The sequence below is a fragment of the Callorhinchus milii genome, unplaced genomic scaffold (genome assembly GCF_018977255.1).
Source record: "Callorhinchus milii isolate IMCB2004 unplaced genomic scaffold, IMCB_Cmil_1.0 Scaffold9, whole genome shotgun sequence".
Lineage (NCBI taxonomy): Eukaryota > Metazoa > Chordata > Chondrichthyes > Chimaeriformes > Callorhinchidae > Callorhinchus > Callorhinchus milii.
In genome coordinates, this window is record NW_024704750.1 from 12,687,549 (window position 1) to 12,708,160 (window position 20,612).

The following is a 20,612-nucleotide window of genomic DNA, read 5'->3' on the forward strand; positions in this document are numbered from 1 at the left end:
CGCTGTTTTGTTTTCAATGTATTCTATGCCTTCAAAAAAATGGATATACTGAAAATGAGTGACAGCAAGTGCATCTTTGTAGATAAGTAGGAGCACATGCATTCAGAAACACTAGTGAGTTGGTGATTCTGACCATACTACTTTAGCAAGGTGAAGGTTGGCAGTGCCTGACAATGGAAGTGAAAGTTGGAGAGAGAATAGGCACCAGGGAAGCTCTGTACGCATGCCAGTTAGTGTGTGCTGGAACATGCAATTTCCCCACTTTTTCAGCTCCTTTTTAGAAACAAAGTGTGAAGCAATTCACAGATGATAGGTCTTGTTAAGACTGCTTGAGGATGTTCAGAAGGCAGACTGCAGCTGCGCATTTTAATTTAGCCACCTCCAAATTCAATTGTGGACCTTTCCAACATTTATATTCGCAGGACTTCTGCATTTAATTAATTCAAAATAAAGATGAAACTTGTTTATTTTAAATTATCTAAAATCAAAGTGTTTAAAGTGCAAGTGGGAGTCAAATTATCTTATTCTTTATCTCGCTGCTATTTGGCATTATAAGTAAGGTATTCATTTGTCTTCATAATGCATTGCTGTGAGACTGGGAATCCTTCTAGTTGCACTCCTGTGCACGCTTTGCTTATGAATCAATGTCTGTTTGGGGGCCTGGTGAACAAAACCAAACTCAGTATTCAAAGAAAATGCATTATACTGAGATAAGACCATATACTCAGACATAGCTTCCATGCTTCTAGCAGTGCCACTAATGTTTTGTTTTGCCTTATTAATCACCATCTGACTCTGCGAAAAAATTTTTAAAGACCAATCTATCAACACTCCAAGTCCTATTTCATACTTCACAATCAAGTTACAATCATTAGTCATGCATTTAGAATAAATGTTATTTACGTGTATATGCATTACTTTGCATTTAAGCACATTAAACATTTGCCATTCATTAACTCAACTGTTCAACTGCTCCAGATCCCTATGAATTACCCAAGCCTCTGCTGCACGTTTTTTTTTCCATCTCATTCTATTATGTTCTGCAAATTGAGCTTCAGCATCCATGTAGTATTCCCAAACACATGACAATTCCATCAGGATTGACAGACTTTAGTAACGCTAAATTAACAACAACAAAATTACGTTTGTATAGCACCTTTCACGTCAGGACGATGTCCCAAGGCACTGGACAGACAGAGTTACGGACCATATTAAGGAGCAAATGCACAAAGTACACTCCCCAAAAATGTATCATTCTCAAAATAGCGTTGATTTAATGTATGCTTGTTGTCTAGACATTCATTTCTCGGAATACTTCCGGTATCCATAAATGGTTCAACAACAATAATGTGCATTTATATAGTGCCGCTCATGCAGGGCAGTGTCTTGGAGCACTTAAAAAAAATGGAGTGCCAAAATCGGAGCATTTCACCTCCAGCTGGGGGCTGAGGACTCACTTTGAATAGGAGGAATGGAAACCAATTCAAGACATTGGATTCTGCCCAGTTTCGATTGCATCCAGTTCTATGTTGTACTGGAATGCAGTCCCAGGACAGAATGCACACAATATTTAGGACATTGTTAGATTGTTGCATGCTGTGATCCACTCATGTAAGGGTAAAAAAAAAGTTGCTCAAGCCTATTACTGGATGCAATTAGAAAGAGCTCAATTGATATGGGTTCAGTGGGTAAATCACCTTTTACTATTCATTATGATATTGGCAATCACGCAAAACCTTGAGCAGAATGCAGAGGAGCAGCTTTTGCTTTTCATTTTGTTATTATAACTTCATGTCCCCTGATAATTTGTGCAAATTGTAAGCGTTGGTACTGGCAGAGGTTTATCACAAGAACTTACAGAGCGCTCATCTGAGATGTTATTTATTCAGAGTTACAGTACATCTTTTCTAATCTGAGTTTAAGCTGTCAGGGCACATTTTCTCTTGTGAGCCTTTTTTTTAATCAATACAAAAGATCAGGATGATTTCAAAATGTAGGTATGCATTGTCAGTAAACCGCCTGCAGACGGGCTGACTCCCCTCTGCACAATAGAAAGTGGACCAGGTGTGTGAAATTAACCTGGTACAACAGGGACAGAGAACAAGAGGCACTGGCTGTGGAAAGGCTTTGTTACCTGTTACATGTCAGTTAGCGATATTCTGTACCAGTAATCATTTAATCCTTCGTAGAGACAGATGTTACTCTTTCCTCTCACTCATGCCTTTGGCATGTACTTTATGCACTGAAATCCTTGTGCTTCTCACTTGTGTTAGCATTTTCATCCAAATTACAGAAGGCACATAGTGCTGGGTTATGCATTTTTGTGGATATCGATGCTGATCTTTTAAATGTGCTGGCAAAAATGTCTTGTTTTAATATTAAGTCGACTAGTTTTCTCTCTCTTTCTGCAGTTCCTTTGCCAGTGCCCATCTACTTTCAAAGCTGCCAAGCTACACCATTATCCTAGGTGTATTCGTACTCCTCTGGAGCTGCTCGGAATGAATCTGCTTTATTCGCCTATAGCTTTTCCACCCCATTTTGTATCAAGCGGAGTCAGTTAAAAAAAGCCAGATTTCAGTTTTGCCTTCAACATAAAACACGCCCAAATCAAGTGTTAGGTCTTGTCACTCAAGGCTAGTGGTTGGAAGCACTCCCGTAGCAGTGTAGAAACCCGGATGTTAGTCGATTGGCAGATCGCTTTTCCAGGGGTAATAATTCCTTCAAACAAAATAATAATAATAAATTGGTCACTTCAATCCATGACTGTTTTTGGGTCACTGTTGTGCGCGTTTCGCCCACAAAATATACAGTCAATTCGCTTCACAGTATATTCAAAGACGTCTTCAAGATAAGACGCTATATCCAATGCACAGATTATTAATATTATTATAACCCATATAGGGAACTGAATGTCAAAATTGTGCCTGGAATTTAGTACAGATCTGAGAGAGCACTGCATTGTCAGAGTTGCTGTTATTCAGATGAGAGGTTGGATTTTTCAAATTGCAGCGAATGGCCCATTAAATCTAAAAAAAGCTTAACTCCAGTAAAGCAGCTTCTGCTAAGATGATAAAATTGGATATGTCTTTGGTCACCTTGAATAAAGATGGCAGCTGAAACATTTTTTAAAAGCTCATACGGAGCAAACAATTGTTCCAAAGCTGCAGGTTTGACTGAAATTCTGCAATTTAATAACAGATTTAATATGGTGATTACATGAGATGCTATAAATTTACCGGCCTTAAGTGTAAATTCATTTTCAGCACTTGTTTATACAGCTAGTTTTGACAAAGAGATTGACAGAAATATGTAGAGCTTTTTAACCTTCTGAATTGGATTCTCCTTTTGTTACTGTATAAAATGGTATATAACGACTAGAGTTTAAATGAAATGTACAATAATCTCAATTTGACTCATCTCTGTGATCCACAATACAGAATAGAATTTCATTGACAAATGCTGTTAGCTTTAATGTTGGCCACTTTTTATAACAATCTGAAATGGTCCAAATATGTTTGATAACACACTGTTCACCTTTCCCATTTAAAGACCACTTTCAAATATACTTTATCCACATCCACTACCCAGTTGATATAGTTAGTGGAAGACTGTCAGACATCACAGAGTACTTTGGCAGTTTCAATTCTAATGGTAAAAGGATGCATCAAGCTTACAGAAAAAAAATCCAACACTTCAACAAAATGAATGTTGATTTCTTAAAGCTTTTTATGTGATAACAGTTTCAGATTTTTTTTAGTGTTTCAGATGATTTACAGTAAAGGGTACTTGTAGGCAAACATGGCAGCAAGTATTCGCACAACTATGTCCCACAGGCAGCCATGGAGTCGATGACCAATTTTTTTTCTGGAGGATTGTTGGCCAGACTAAAGGGAACAGCCCCCTTCTCTTTTCAAAAAGTGCAATGAATGGGATCTTTAACATTTACCTGAACAGACAATGGTACCTTAGTTTAAGGCCTTATCTGGCACCTCTGACAATGCAAAGCTCCATCAGCATTGCGTGAGAGTGTCAGATTAGAGTGTGAGCTGAAAATTCTGATGTGGGGCTTGAACTCACAACCTCTGAACTCAAGAGTCAAGAATGCTACCAACCGAGCCAGGCTGACGCTCTTCAAAACCTTCAAAATATTAGTGGATACAATTTTTTTTAAACTGTGTCCAATCACTGTAGTACTTTGGGTTTATGAGAATTGCTGTTATCCCACTATCTCTATTCTTTGAGTAAGTGGCTTGTTGAGGTATTCTGAAGCAGTTTCAGTGTGTTGGTGTGCACAGATTCAGCTACCATAGACCTAGCGGAACATCAAAATACTGTATTGACTGATGCTCAATAACAACTGTCCAACTTAAATACAATTATCAGTCTGAAATGTAGCACCTATCCTCCAAATCAATTCAATCTTGTATTACACAAAGCTGCAAACCAGAAAGAAATGTTGTCGTCCCCCCTGTCCCCCCATTGTAAATGGATTTGCAAAGTTCATTGTTATCTGTAATGCTCCTATTTTTATCTGTTGGATAAAACATTATCCAGAAAACCCTATTACTGCAGCTATATTTTGGTTAGAAATCTGGCTACAATATATGGAATAGTGTCACAAAAGTGAAAATGAGAGAGGCAAGAGACAGGTTACTCACAGCACAGACACAGTAAGAACAAAGACCCAACATTGCATTTGATAGGAAGGCCAGTACAATGCTGTCCTTTAGACTGTTATCGGTATTAGCAAATAGATTTAGCAATTTGTCAAGTTTATTGGTATATATACATTCTTCTTTTGACCTTCATGAAGATTATTTGAAATATTTATGAGATCTTCAATACCATTTGAAAAAAGAACTTCAAGCCATTAATGAAATTTCTCATTATACCAGGAGAAAGTTTTTAGCTCAGTAAATTTCTTTTTTCACTCATTTGTTTTTCAAAGTTAGCATTCAGTGACTCATTGATTCTCAGCAGCAGGGAAGAGGGAGATTTATGGTGTATGATTGTGTCATGTCTGTTTTTATCATGTCGATAGATAGAAAATTGACCACAACTACAGAAGCCTATTTATAATTCTATTTGATCACTATGGGAACTCATCAAAAAAGAGGGCAGCACTGAAGTTTCATTAACAGATCATCTCTGATCTCCTGCTGTGTCCTGTCTTCATTTCTTTTCACATCCTCCTCTCGTCTGGACCAGCCTGCTGTAGAGGAGGTCAGAGTGACAGTAATGGTGCGTTTAACATTCTACACCATACTCCAGATTAATATTAAACTGTTAGGGGAAAATGAGAGTTTATTGATTGTTTTAAGCCTGGCATGTTCTAGTAGCAAGCGTTATTCAGATTCACTGAGCAGCAATAGATAAGTGATTTCAATAAGCAGACAGAGAAGAATGTGATGGTGGTTTGGAAACAGAGAGAGAACAATGGCAGTAGCATGTTTAATCTTTCTTACAGTACTAATCATTTCTTAATCAATCTGCAGTATTACAGCAGTAACATTTTATGGATAGTTAATAAAAAAGGCTAAGTTGGCTGAATCTAGAAATTACCATATAAATCATTCTCATCTTATGTACTTTTAATTGTACACATATCAGTATTTTTCTATTAGTTAAATGGGCGTCAGAACTTTTGATAAGAACTGATACAAAGCAAAGTGCTGGGCTTTTTTCTTTTGCACAGAATAGAAAGTGAAATCAGAAATTTCAAATGTATATTTTATCTCTGTTTTTTTTCAAGATATGTTGTTCGAAGAAATAATGATACTACCTGAAAAAAGGTTCTTTGGACACGTAAATCTGGAGCAAAATTTAAGTTTTTCCTTCCCAAACCCGTGGAACAGTAAATATTTGCCACACTTTTTTTCTTACCATTTTACCTGCATCAGTGACATTGAAAAGCCTGAATGTAACCATTAGGCTGCGTGGTCCATGATATTCAAGTGTTTTAAATTGCATAATTACGTTTGATTGTTTTGTGGGAATTTTTCTGTTTCAAAAGTGCAAACCTGAGGTGAAGGAGCTTAACTTGCAACCTGTGGATAAATCCAACATATATAAAAAAAATCTTTTGCCATCTGTGGAATTCTAATTTCAGTTGACAGAATCAATTATTCAATCTAATGTATTGCAAATAATGTATTAATCTATAGCTATTTAAGAGAACTTGTAAAATACCTTCTCACAAGAGTCCAGAAAAGTCCACACAACCTTAACATTAAGTCTAGAAATTTGTAAAAAGTCGGTCTTAATTGAGAAGCTGGTTGTCCACAGCCAGAACTCCAGCATCCCCCCAACTCTCTTCTTAGTGGCACTGTATGCTGTTGCTTCAGCACTGTGCCAGTATTCCCACATTTCATCTGTGGAACTGCACATTGTCTTACACCAATTGTACACTCAAGGCTCACCATCAAATCTTCGATGCATTTTGACTATTGTCAACATTTAAAATCCAGGTGTTCAAAACATAGGTGTAAACTGTAAAGATAGTTTTTCAGATATTTTCCAAGGGGACAAGGATAAGTAATACTTAGTTATGGGAGGAAAACGCATATGAACAAAATTATCACTTTCAAAAGTATCTTACAAACAGCATGCAAAGGTGCAACATCTCTCTGATTTAGTTTTCTTGTTTTTCTGTCGTTGTATACCTTTACCCTATAGGAGATGAGAAAATCCCAGAGAATTCTGCTTCACATACACTTTTTTCAAATGACGTAACAACTCATGATTCATTTTCTTTCATGTAATGTAATTCAGTTGTAACCCTTTCCATTGAAATATCCAAAATCAGGGATATGCCTCTGTGAGAAAGAATATGCATAAATCGATTTCCTTTAGTTTTGTGATAATCAGTTTATGTTTGTGGTGCAGTTTGGGACTGTATCATTGGAATAAATACAAACTAATGATCCTATGCAGAAACAATTGGTTTAAATGTTCATTTTAATCTGAGCATAATCTGTTTCCTTTGATATTGTACCAGTTTTGAAAAGGAAACTATGATAAATGGGAAGAGGTAAAATTCTATCTCATGGTTTTAGGAACTTCGCTTGAACTGGATGATTTATTGAGTGTGGCAACAGTTAAACACACCAAACCAGTTTTAGAAGTAACTGAATAATTCCCAAAATGCACAAATTTCTAAAGACAAGTAACTTGTTTAATTTTAGTGAAATGTTTATTGAGGTGAGGGATATCAACGTGGAGTCCTGTAGTTAGTTCACTTGTCTTGCAAGCGAGAGGACCTAGGTTTGATTCCCAAGCAGGGTGACACCTTTGCCAAGTTTCCTTACTCCACACGTCTCTGTTTACTTAGCAGTAAGTAGGAAGCCGGTTCTTAGTCGATTGGTGGATCTGTTTTCTGGGGATAATAATCCCTTAAAAAAATTGGTCACTCAAAACACGATTGTTTTGGGACATTGCTGTGCACAATTGGCTGCTGCATTTCGGCCACAAAATATACAGTCAGTTCAATTTACAGTATATTCTGTGAAGCATTTTGAGACATTTCGAAGACATGATAAGGGGCTATATAAAATGCATAATTATTATGAAGAAAGGGATCTTTTGTGGTCACTGTCAGCATCAAGCACGACATTATTCAGTAAAATTGTAGGCTTAAACGAGGAGGTGAAGTTCCCCCTGCTTTACCTCATCAATGTGTCTCATCAATGTGCCAATCTCAAAAGAGCACCCTACACATTTCTTATGGCTTACTCTTAAGCGAGAGTTAATAATAATCCTTTCACTAGATATAACGCCTGATCACATCATTGAGATGTCTCAAAGCGCTTCACAGAATATACTGTTGTGGTGTAATTGTATTTTATGTGAATAACCAAGCTGCTGTTTAGCAGCTTGGTTATTCACATAAACGACTTTGTTAGACACATAACTATGAGTTGAGACTGTCAGACTAATTATACTTATGGCTCTTAGTAGTCAGTGAACAAAGACTTGACCTATCATTCTGGCCTGGATTTCAAACCCAGTCTTTGCTGTGAAAAAATTGTACTATAACTCACTGAGCTACACAATCCCTCTAATTTCTTTATGCCTTGTTCGTACTGATGGGAGAGAAGTAGAACAGGAAGCCTGATTTATGCTTCTCAATCCTAATTGTGTTTGCCACGGGCTAAGCACATGCAAAGAACTCCAATATTGGGTGTTAGTTTTTCTATGTTTTTATAGAGCCTGCCTTGCAACCAGTTCTTTCATTAAAAAAAATCAAACATGGTCTCGTTGGACCTCTGAAGAACTTTAAAGGAACAATTTCTGAGCAGAGGCTGGATTGATTTACATGGCAATGCATTTTAGACTGCTTTGGTTCAAATCAATGTGCTGTTGTAAACAACCTTCTAAAGGTAGTCTTGGCAGCTGGGCAAGATTCACTTTGGAATTGTGCTGTTCAACCCCAATTTATAGAAGATTTTATTGGTGATTTACCACAACACAATATCAACACAGTTTTGATTAAGACCTTTGTGTACCTCAGTATGTGTTATTATTTCTAAAAATAAAACAGAAATGAAAGCCTTCACGTTTTCAGTCTCCCATAAATAGACATCCCTCTTCAGTCTGTGAACAACAGCAATAAATTACATTTGTATAGTGCCTTTCACGTCAGGAGAATGTTCCAAAGCACTGGAGATTATACATTATTCCATAAGGTTCTATAAAATTCTCTGTTTGTTTCAGAAAATCTTCATTTTGTAGGTGAAATAGCCAACAGAAGCATTTTGTTAGAAACGTAAATAACCATTGTTTTACCCAAAGGGAGCGAATGTTTGTGTCTGATGGTGTTTCAGGGCAAAAATACCCATCATTAGGAGTGTTGAGCAAATATTTTTGAGTCTAAAGTTGGCCTTCTTGGGATATGTTGAGAAAATCATTCTTCTGAGGGTTAAATACAGAGCGCTCGGAGTTTGCCAGTTCCTTGCTCCTTTGTGAGTTGGCTTTTGGTCTTTGCTGTCACTGTATCTGAAGGTTGAAGGGAAGAGTGGTGTCAGAAAGCTGATTGGTAGCAGAGAATTTTCAGAGGCAATCTGAATCACATATTCAACTACTTAGCCACAGTGGATTAAAATGATTTGAGGGGGCTTTGTGAGCTCGATAAACCAGGCAAAAGGCTGCAGGGAGAAATTGTACACTTTTGCCCTTCTAAGTTAATTGTTCTAGGTTTTTTTTCTCATACTCTCTTGGCTCACTAGAGTTTTTGTAGATGTATTTCATTGTTTTTGAATAATTTATGTAAAATCTTTTTATAAATGTAAATTGGATGAAGAAAAGCTTTAGGTTAAAGACTACATGTCATGTGATCACTGTTGCATGTGATTGGTTATGTCAGGTTTGACCCTAACACGCTATTAAGACACTATAGTAAAGAATTGTTTGCTACAGTGAATGAAAACGTATACCTTTGCTAAAGAATAAGCAATTCATAGATTAGTCTGCACTTTTATCTTGCAGTGGCACTGGGTTATTGTATATCAAATAGAAAAGAGAGCTCTATTTTAAATTCCATGATAATCATACTCAATATGCATGGGTTGCCGGGAGATGGACAACGTCTACCGCCAGTTGTTTTCTTTTATCAAAATGTGTTAAACATCTTAATGGATTTCCTGAAGGATTTTGTGTGTGAAATTAAAGAATTCATGTACGCTGCACCTCTCTGCAGCTATCAGCAGTTCACTAACAGACTCTAGTCCTGTGCTGTATTTTCAAAGTGTGCTGAGCTGTCTACCGACAACTGATGGTACTGCACTGGTTCTTCATTGTGTTATTGCTGGAGACTTAAAGCACTGTTTAAAACTCCTTCAACTCCCGACCCACACATATCTTTCATGCAAATTGTAAAAACATCAGGTTTGTTAGGCTGGACTCAATCAGCTACACTTATTTCAATTGCATTTGTGTTGCACTATTGCATTTGATGCTGTCAGACACAAAATGCGCCACTCTGATCTCAAGGTCCTTGTAGCAAAAAGTTAACTGGATTCTAATGTTGGACTCTCATGTTGTCAATCCCTCCCTCCCTCCGAGAAAAATGGAGAATAATAATAATAATCCTTGCATTTGATATAGCACTTTTTACGTCTTCTAGATGTCTCAAAGCGCTTCACACAATATACTGTAAAGTGATTTGCCTGTATTATTTGTGGGCGAAGCGCGACAGCCAATTCCGCATAGCAGTGTCCCACAAATAGCCGTGGATTGAAGTGACCAAGTTGTTATTGGTTTTTTTTTCTTGAGGGATTATTTTCAGGCGTGTGGAGTAAGGAAACATGCCCAAGGTTTCGACCTGCTGGGAATTGAACCCAGGTTTCTCACTCACGAGGAGAGCGCTCCAACCACTGAGCTGCAGGACTACAAAGGCAAAATACTACAGATGCTGAAAATCTGAAATAAAAACCGAAGTCACTGGGAACCCACAGCAGGTCAGACAGCATCTCTGGAGAGAGAGGAAAGTGAGTTAATATTTCAGATCGATGACCTGAAACGTTCTGACGAAAGGTAATCGACCTGAAACGTTAAGTCACTTTTCTCTCTCCATAGATGCGGCCTTACCTGCTGGTGTTTCCAGCCACTTCTGTTTTTATTTTTAACATTAGAAAACTGTTCTCCATCTGTGACTGTAATGTAATGAAAGTTTTTTTCATATATTTTTCACATGTTATTCTTATTATGTTTTACTGGCAGGTTTATGCCAATACTAATGCAGTACAAGATTGACATAAATGTTTTTGTGTTGTGCAAATTACTGTATTGCAATTTTCATTGCTTCCAAAATGTTTTGCTGCTGCACCAGCACATGGAACTCATACAAATGGCTGTTGCAATAGCACCCAGGTGAAAAACATAGGTTTGCACAAAAGAAATCTGGCACATGATGTTCAAAAATTGGGCACCGAGTCTTGAATCTTTTATTGTGACCATCTGAAATACCAGCAGTTTTACGATGTGGCACTGAGCCATGCAAACCCCAACAATACAAGGTTTGGTTCCTGGTCAATACTGAGAGTTAATCTCAGCCAGGGGAGTGGTGGAGTTATGCAGTTGATCTCAGTTGTTCTGAAATGAGGAGAGGATAAAGTCACCAGGAATACCAATCCTGAATTGCTGTCCAGGGACACATTCCTCTCCCCAGCTCCCCTCTTTCCTGGAAAGTGCATGTGAATAGATATTGAATGAGGAGAGGATCAGGCTCAGCTGTGGTGCCCTCTGTGGTCAAAAAGTCTGCCAGCACTAATTGTCCAAACACACACATGAATAATGGCCACTTGGGTCAGACCCTGGAGGGTTGCCAGCAAACATGTAAACAAACTACAACATGTTTATCTGGCTTTAGAAAAGGAGGACAAAAGGATGAGGAAATCGAGAGGAGAAAAACAATATTCAGGTGTTTAAATGAATCTACTTTAGAAGTACATTTATAAAATCTACAATGTTTCTAATTTAGAAATACCCGTTATTTGATGTGTACTAACGGGCGAAAGAACAGGGTACAATGTAATGGAAAATTTCCAAACTCTTTTAGCCTTTTGTTCTGTGTACACTTGGTTATTAGGCAAATAGACTAAGCCTTACGGACTTCATTTTCATTCTTGGCAGCATGCTTTTATCATAAGGCAGATAGTCATTAATTTACAGAATCAACGCTGGGAACAGCTTTTGTGATCTCATATTAAATTTTCCCCTGAATCCGCCCCTTGGCAAAAATTACTCACATCGTTAAAAAATATTTAATTAGGCTGTAGTTTATACCCAGCACACATGGGAAATGCTGAAATTAATATGATTTGCATGATTTCTGTTTCTTTTTTGTTAGCGATTAGGTTTCAATTCAGTTCAAAGGGTCATTGACACTGACAAGGACTCACAGTCTTACAGGGTTTTATAGGTAGCAGATATTCTTCACTGTGGGTTCCCATATGACAGCATGATCCTTCTCAAATGAATGTAAAAAAAAAGAAACAGCTTACATTTCTATAGCAAAAAAAACATAACAAATCGGGAAATGGCATCTGCTTTTTTGCAAGGAAAGCACAGATGGCTTAAAAGACAATGAATATGCAGCGATTTTATCAGTGACTATTTGTGCTAAGCAACTGGCCTCACATCAACCCAGTAAAATTGGATGTTTTTTTTTACAGGTAAGAATGCGCAAAATGTTAAAAAAAAAACTTCAACGTGCTTTCCTTTCATTTGTTGTTCTCGTTTTAGTCCCAGAATTGTTCCACAAAAATTGGATTATTTAAAATTATTTTAATGTGATGAAATTTCAGTTGTACTCTCTTCTAGTTCAACTGTGGAGCAGCAGTTTATTTTGATGTGATAGGCAGCAAAGTAACATCTCCCCCAGCTTCACAATACTGTTTTATTATTGATTTAAAATGAATCCAACATCATTCACCATTCACAGGGCTTATATGCTTAGATCCTGCTTCAAAATTAAGTTGACCCTGAGTATACCTGCAATCTAAATGCAAACTATTATCTTAAACTCTCATAACCTTGAGTATCATTTTCAAAGTAAAATCGTCATATAATTGTATCACTACTTATACTTGTTATTATAGTAAAATTGGTTGCTATTTATGCTCAGGGTGTGCATAATTTGCTGCATACGCTGACTTTTATGTGTCCCTTTCCTTAAGTAAAACACTCTAGATTGCTTTGTATAAACTCAGTTCTGCCTTTATTGCATCCAGAGAGGTCATATTTGGAGGGGAAACACAGCTATGGAACAAAAAACATACAAACTAGGTTTTGCCAGCATGGAATCAAAATAGCATCAGAAAATAACAAAGACATGATTTGGAATATTTGTCAGTGTATAAGAGCTGGCAGTTTAGTATTTACACCGTGCTTTATTTTTATCATTTAAAATTAAACTGTGTTTTTATCCTTCACATTCAATTGTATAAGGAAAATATTGATGGTTCATTTTTTTGTGTGTATTGTGACATGTTGCGACTAGGGATTCAATGACTATAGGAGAGTCGTACCATATTCAACCATAGTATGAGTGGTTTTGAGTATGTACTGAAACACTGATTGTTGTTGCGTGCCTGTGCAGGTTATTTTCACAGTTCCCACTGATCTTTCGGGTGAATGAAAGTAAAAATAATACTTGGGCTTTATCACGAGTTATTCTGCAAAAATTGAACATGCCGCTCAGTTGCCTCATTCCCAGTACTCAGCAATACTCTGAGGAATGATAAAGAAATCCTCCTTGGGAGGGAAGTAAGCGGGGTCTCCTTGGAGCTGAACTAGCTTCAAGGTGACATGCCTGGCAATGGAAAGCCCTCTGTGTCGGCCTCGTTTGTTCGGCTCCTGACTAAGGGGATCCGCAATATTCCACGGCACTGCTGATGACGGCACTGCCGACCTGGCTCATCGGCAGGACCTGGAAGGCCAGACCAGTCACTGGGGGCAGGGAGTCGTTCATCCTACTCAGCTTCTGTTAACCCTGCAAGCCAAAGCCCTAATGGTAGGATGATCCCAGCTGGACAAGCTGCGGGAAAATTTGCCGGACAGCAATATCAATGGCAAGCTAAACAGTTTTAGTTGGTTAGGCTCCAGCAGAGCCCCAACGCACACTCTGGGGTTCCCAAACCTTGGCTCTTGCCAACCTGTACTTAATACTTTCCAGAATTAGGAAATCAGGAATGATTCCAGGGAGACACTGCATTCCAACAATCTATCTCTGGATTTCCATGTGTTGATGGGCTGCATGGAAATCTCAGCTTGGTTTGGATACTGTTAAGCATGGCGATGGGTTTCAGCATGTGTCAGACACCCGGCTGACCAAACAAAATCATAGCGTAAAGGAACATCACTAGTGAAATCTCATCGCTAGGGCAACCATTGTTGATCAAAAAAGAGCAAATCAAAAAGGGTCAATAAATTTTAACAATAAAATAGAAAACATGAAAAAAAATTAAGGCTTTTTAAACTTTTGCATGGATATATCGAATTAGGTAAAGTGGAAAAATAATGATTTCAGTTTATTTCCTTTGTGAGAAAAATGTCATGACTAGTTCAGTGCATGCCCGTCTACCTATATTTCTAATAAAGAAGAAAATGCAACAAATACTGGAAAACCCAACTGTTTCTCAGAAACAAAATACATCCTACAAAATATATCCCCAATATCCCTTCAAAAAACAATTTAAATGTATATGTATATATTTGGTCACTCAATCGACAACTGTTTGTGGGACACTGCAATTGGCTGCTGCATTCCACCAAAAAATATACAATAATTCACTTTACAATATATTTTGTGAAGTGCTTTGAACGTCTCGAAAACGTGATAAGACACTATATCAAATCCAAGGATAATTATTATTATAGATAGTTGTGAGACTCGCTATTTATGGCGCAGCCTGGCTCCTCAAGCTACAGGGTTTAAAATCTTGAGTCTTCCTGTTACAATGTTAAAAGAAATATAATTGGAAATGTTGTCGTGTCTGATTTCTGATTTTTCTACATGCTCAGCTTTATAAAATGGGAGTAGTGCAACATCAAGATCAGACCTGACTTGAATGTAACTAGTGGAAGGCTGTCTTTCTTGCTTTGGCCCATTTTCTGAGCCCAAATCATAAAATCCTCTTCATTTACATATCTAAAAAGACTCACCCAAATAACTGAACTTGAAACATTTGAATTTTTTTAGAAAAGTATTTTAATTGATTTCTTAATGGAAGTTGACATTATCTTTAATTCAGCACATATCCAATGATACATTACATACTGTATGATCCATATGTACCTTTATCAGATTTATCATGGTCTGTAAGTGCTTCTGTAAGTTGAGATCAAATGCACCAACAATCCATTTTATTACACAGCTGCTGTTATAAATGAGACAGCAGCTTGGAATCTTTAAAGCAGAGGAGGAGCAGAAGAATGTAGCAGCTATAAATGAGCAAGAAATGCTTGATGCCAAGTGCGCTCATCAAAATCACTCGCTTTTAATATCAGGCTGAAAACTAGAGATGAGAGAAATAGCATCATTAGACATGTCGTCGGGTTTAAATAATGATCATTAGTAATAATTATTAAGTTGGTTGCAGGAGGTTTAGAACAGAACTAAGTTTTCATTTGAAGCTATCTGTTTATAGTGTAGCATAAAAAAAATAGTGTTTTGCTCCAAGGATAAGGACAATGAATTTCAGCAATGGACTGGTTAAAAGAGACATTTTTGGTGTTGAGATGTTAAGGCATGTGATTACAGAATCACATGGCTTCAGTCAGTCTGATCCATAAAAAAAAAGCACAGCCAGAAAACTGTCTATCATGTGATGAAATTTGACAGTACGGATTATGGCTTTGATGGACCAGAACAGCTAATAGAAGAAGCTGACATTTTTGAAACCCCGCTAATTAAGGGTTTCTTCCTTAATATAAAAATTAAAATAAGTCGGCGTCTGACTTTTATGGTCTGAAAATCAGGTGCTTTTATTAATATATGCCAGTCAGCCTTAATAAGCTTGGAGGGCAAAATAAGTTATTATTGTGTGACCTTCTACAAAATAAGCATGTTGCTAAGGGCTTTAACCTTGACCTATTCAGATTGATGAAATTCATTTTCAATGCCGAATTCCAGTTGGATAGCTGAGTATTTTTAAGCAATAACAGAGCATAATCCTTGGTTCTTTTCTAATGTCCAGAATTAAAATTGTGTAAACCTCTCGCTGCTGTTCAGAAATGAATATTGCAGTGCTCCTGCCGTTTGAAATACAAGGGAAATCACTACATGGTTTAAATTGATTGAAGAATGAAGAGTGCAGTCAGCCCGTGTGCTGTGGGTGCTGCCTAGCTGAATTTTGAAAGGTTGCTTTGGATTATATGTGTGAAAGAATACTCTGTAGTCCAAGATGCTTGTCAGTTATTTTTTTTATTCTGTTCTGATGGTGTTCTGTACTGTTCATGCATTAAAGTGTTCCCACTAAATTTACCAGCATTGTGATTCAAAGAGGGTAATGCTTGGTATTTTCAACATTATCTGTCAGGATTTCACAGTACATTTAGATCTAATATTCATGGAATTGGTAATGCATAGATATGTTTTACATTTTAAAAGTTATGGAGTGTTTATTGACATTTTTCAAAAGCGGTACCTTTTTCACAGGAAGCACAGTAGTATTGGGAAAGTGAAATTTGCTGAAATAAAATCTCCACAATCTGCCAACGAGGATAATGTAGTTTATCCATAAAAGCCTGAGTTGTTATCTATTTCCATCAATTATACCATAAAACAGCCAATGTGAGCAGGCGAACAGGAATGTATGAAGGATAATTCATGGTTGACTATTAACCTGATCCTTTTGTAAAAAAAAGTCGAAAAACTGCAGACAGAAACAAATTATCCAAGCCCTTTTTCACATATTAAAGAATCAGAATTTCAATGCTAACCTATCTGTGCTTCATTTAATATATGTATATAACAGATACGATCAGCTAAAATAAAATCACTTTAAATAGCAAATTAAGTAAGTAATATAATTTACTATAAGTTCGCTATCTGATAATAGAACATAAATTAAAAGCAGAATAAGATTAAGAAGGGAATTACCATTTTAATTAATTACCTTACCAGAATACACAAATATTTGTGTATTTCCCTAGCTTCAACAAGGAATTGCGGTTTTGAACAATATTTTAAAATAGTAGGCTAACATTACAATGTCGAGACACAGAGTAATTGCAATTGAATAGATGGTTTTCTTTAGAAACGGTAACACGTTTCTTTGCTTATTGCTTAGCGTCTTACACTTGTTCATGTCATTGATAATTGAAGTCAACCAAAAAGAGTGAAGGGATCTTGTGGTCATTCAAAACTAATGTCTAAGCTCAGATTGTTTGTTACAGGTTTACAGGATGGAATCAAGAACTTTATCTTCATTTTATGAAAGCGAAAATGATAGTTTTCTGTGCTTTCAGACAGCAGAATTGTGGTTTTGGCACCACTATTAAGCTCTGGTGGATTGCAGTGTCTAGGGCAAACTGTAGTCTGCAAAGCTGGGAAGACTTGAAAAAGAATTGGATAATCCATAAAGGATCAAGCTGCACGATGTCTTCTTGATTCTGTCGTTGTCATGTGCATATAAGTTAGGTTCTTGTGGCTAGGATAACGTAGCAGTTCTAAAATAAGTAACCGTGATTGTTTCTAATGAATAGCCCTGTAACAATGCAAGGAATTGAAGATAGTAAATCACCTCTCGAACACCCTTTGAATAAAAGACACACAGATGGGTGTGTAATGGAAATTTGGTTTTCATTGTGGTAACATTAAAGCTCCCAACATCTAACCTATTGGTATTTTTTGTTGAATCAGTGGGGTGATGCTTCAATTAAAGATTTACTGAGAACTGTAGTAACCTTCTGCACATCTGACAACTACAAAGAATTGCTACTCAGCACTCGTACGGAATGAATATTTACCAACAGTATTCAAAACAGGCAACAGATACTACATTCCCCAGTTTCTCTGCAGCCGCCACATAATATCTTGGTTGTACTTAATTCCTATATGTAGAGATCCTTAATCTGTAATAGGGGCAGGTAGATCAGTCATGCAGTTAATATTGTTCAGAAACCTTAAATCAGTCAAGCTGTAGAGTTAGTTTTCTAGGACAATGTTATAGATATAAACCCCCCCAAATTAGAGGCCATATTTTCTGATATTCCAGGCAATCAAAATAAAATAAATATGATTTACCATCGTCTTAAAGGATACTTATTCAATACTTGAGTTACATTAGTAACAATTTCAGGCTGGAATAGGCCATTAGCCTCCCCCAGCCAACTCAATCAACTTCCAAAATGGGTCAGTAGTTTTAAGTGTTTTAAGAACTCTAGTGCATGAACTCTCTTTGCTTGTTAGACATGACTCTGCATCAGTTAGCAAGATTAGACCAAAGAGTTCTGTGCATGAACAAACAAAAATGTGCACATGTGATTAACCAAGGCACTGTGGCACAGATTGGCGGATGTAGATTTATACTCCTGGCTGTTTGGGGAACAATGCTGGGTATAAATTGGCTGCCCACAACGTGGGGAGGTGGGAAAGGAGGTAAAGTTAAAGTGTAATTCAACTTGCGTTGTAAGTTAAAGGGTTCAGAAACAACACTGGAATTGTACATTTTATTACTCACTATTTCAGGTTTGATAACAAGTATGAGGTTTTGGGGGAAATATCAATACATCATTTTTGCAGGAAAAGCACAACAACAGTTAGAGACTATTTAATAACAGTTACCAAAAGCAAACAAAAAAAACCATAACATATTATCCTCTTAATGGAACTGATCGGCTTTTGAATTCATGCACAGTGTGGAGAGCTTTGTTGCATCCAAATTGCGTCTCAGCACAAAGATGTTTATTCACTTAAAAATAAAGTGCTCATTAGTCAATACAAAGTTACATGTAAGGAGTCGCTTGTGTGATCTACGAAAGACCTTGCGCCATATTATAGGTGTCCAACATGCTTGAATTCAGGATACTTTTTAATAAAAGTGGTAGCTTTTTTTATTGTTTTAACTTCTGCTCTGATAGGATTTGGAGTCCAAAATGCAAATTATTTATTTTTCGACACTTAAACACCTGAATATTGCCTTATTGTAATCAAGGTCTTTCTTTTGGAATCATCCATGATCTGAATGTTAGTCTCTTTTCAGGACAGTCTTCCTGACCTGCTTCGTCCTGAAAAGTTTGATTTTACAGACATAAAGCTGCTGTGTTTCACTGGGGCTGGGCACAAGCTCCTTTTGGACTTCAGCAATCAGTGTACATGCCCATGCATTGGCTGGAAAACAAGTTCAGAATCTCCAACTGGGCCATGTTCCGATTCCTGGATGCATAAATGTGCAGTGTGATTTTTTCTTGTAAATATCAAACTGGGCATCAAATTTAATCACATTCTAATACAGCTAATTACTACTAAACTGGTCGTTCTCTAATAACAACATTTCTTTTTAATTTCCACACACCTTGTGTCTAATTTTATATGTAAAATCCTGGTTTATGGTTAAAATGATATGCAAAAAGATTGAATTAAAGGAGCTATCTTGCCTTGGGCAAGTTGTTACTGCAGAACGGCAGAAGAAGAAAATTCATGAGAATGAGTAGGGAGCACTCCTAATTCTCAGCTGGGCCTCTCAATTTGGATCTGCTTGATCCTGCTTCACTGACTGTTTCTGTACCATGGAACACAACAAGGACAGATATGATAGGTTTACTGCTGGGTCTGTCACGCCAGCAGACCTTGAGGACAGTGGGACATGACATCTGACGGCGCTCAGCTTTAATAACATTTACCTGAAACAATAAACAGCTGAAATTGGGTTCTAGAAATTAGGGCCTGTCAAAATGAGACTAAGCAAAACTTTTCATCTCAGTGCCACATCAAAACACAAAGAAGTGCACGTCTTCCTTAAGGCTATAAAGATTTACTTTCTTCACACTGTAAAACTACATACCTTTTGTATTAGAGATCCGCCTTCTGCGTTCCATTGAAATCATTGTGTTTTTACGATGCAGAATGTACATCTGAAAAAAGAGACTATGGACAGCATAGTGCTGAGCCCACAGACGAGGAAGGTATCATTTGTGATACTCAATCTTCGCTGTTAGCTGATCACAATGACTTGAGGGTGCGCACCGTGCTAAATTGGCCTTTTTAGTAAAGGCAAGACTTAGCTTGGGTTCCTACTCCTAATTGCTGTCTGGAAGTTAATTTATTGGATGTTAAATAAGGACAAAAACGACATTGGCTGTGTCCCACCCTCCTCTGCCATTCCCCTATCACCCCTAACTCCTGCAACTGCATAGCCAGACAGCAATATTACTGTCTAATCTAGACATTTGGGCCAGGTATTGGAGAGATGGCAGCACCAATGAAAGTGTATTTCAGCAAGTCAGTTCCTTTAACAGAGCAGAGGCAAAGGGATTTAAACATATAAAGGCATCAGCAGTAAAATCATTGCTTGGAGTAACTTTGCATAGTACCTAAGGGTACAGTAATTAGTGGGATTTCTCACGTTCAAAGCATCACAGTTACTCTGTGTTATGCTAACTGCATAGAACTCATGTTAATTCAACAGGGCAATGTTTTAAGTCAAGGTTATTTCAGTGAACGTATAGGCCTTTGCTTTAATGTTTGTAAAATGATTGACAACAGTCTTGATGACCAGCGTAACATATTGTATGACCTATGCATTTTTCACCCTTGTTTTATTGTTTCTATATAAAAATGTTTTATGACTGACATCATCTTTACAGTGTATCTACCATTATGATGTAGGAAAGCAGAATGTGGAGAAAAATATCACCAGACTTGTTCTGATGGAAAATGAACTATAGAACTGTTTCTTAAATTGTTTTCATATTAAGAAATCATGTCTACAAAGATATTGTCAACTTGATGTATGTCTCTGTCATCAAATTGGAGGTTTATAATATAAGTCATATTATGAGACCTATAAAACAGCAGCAAAATGCTTGCTTTTTAAAAATGAAGTTAAGCACTAAATTAATGTATATACATTTGATCTGCAAATTGTCTCAGTATTACAATTTACAAGTTG

The 20,612-nt window shown here is 37.1% G+C and overlaps 1 protein-coding gene across 1 annotated transcript in view; it reads left to right on the forward strand.

The window, feature by feature from the left end:
* LOC103178557 (neuronal PAS domain-containing protein 3) overlaps window positions 1–20,612 on the forward strand; it is a 328,481-nt gene that overhangs the window by 247,298 nt on the left and 60,571 nt on the right. The gene's annotated exons all lie outside the window — the stretch shown is intronic.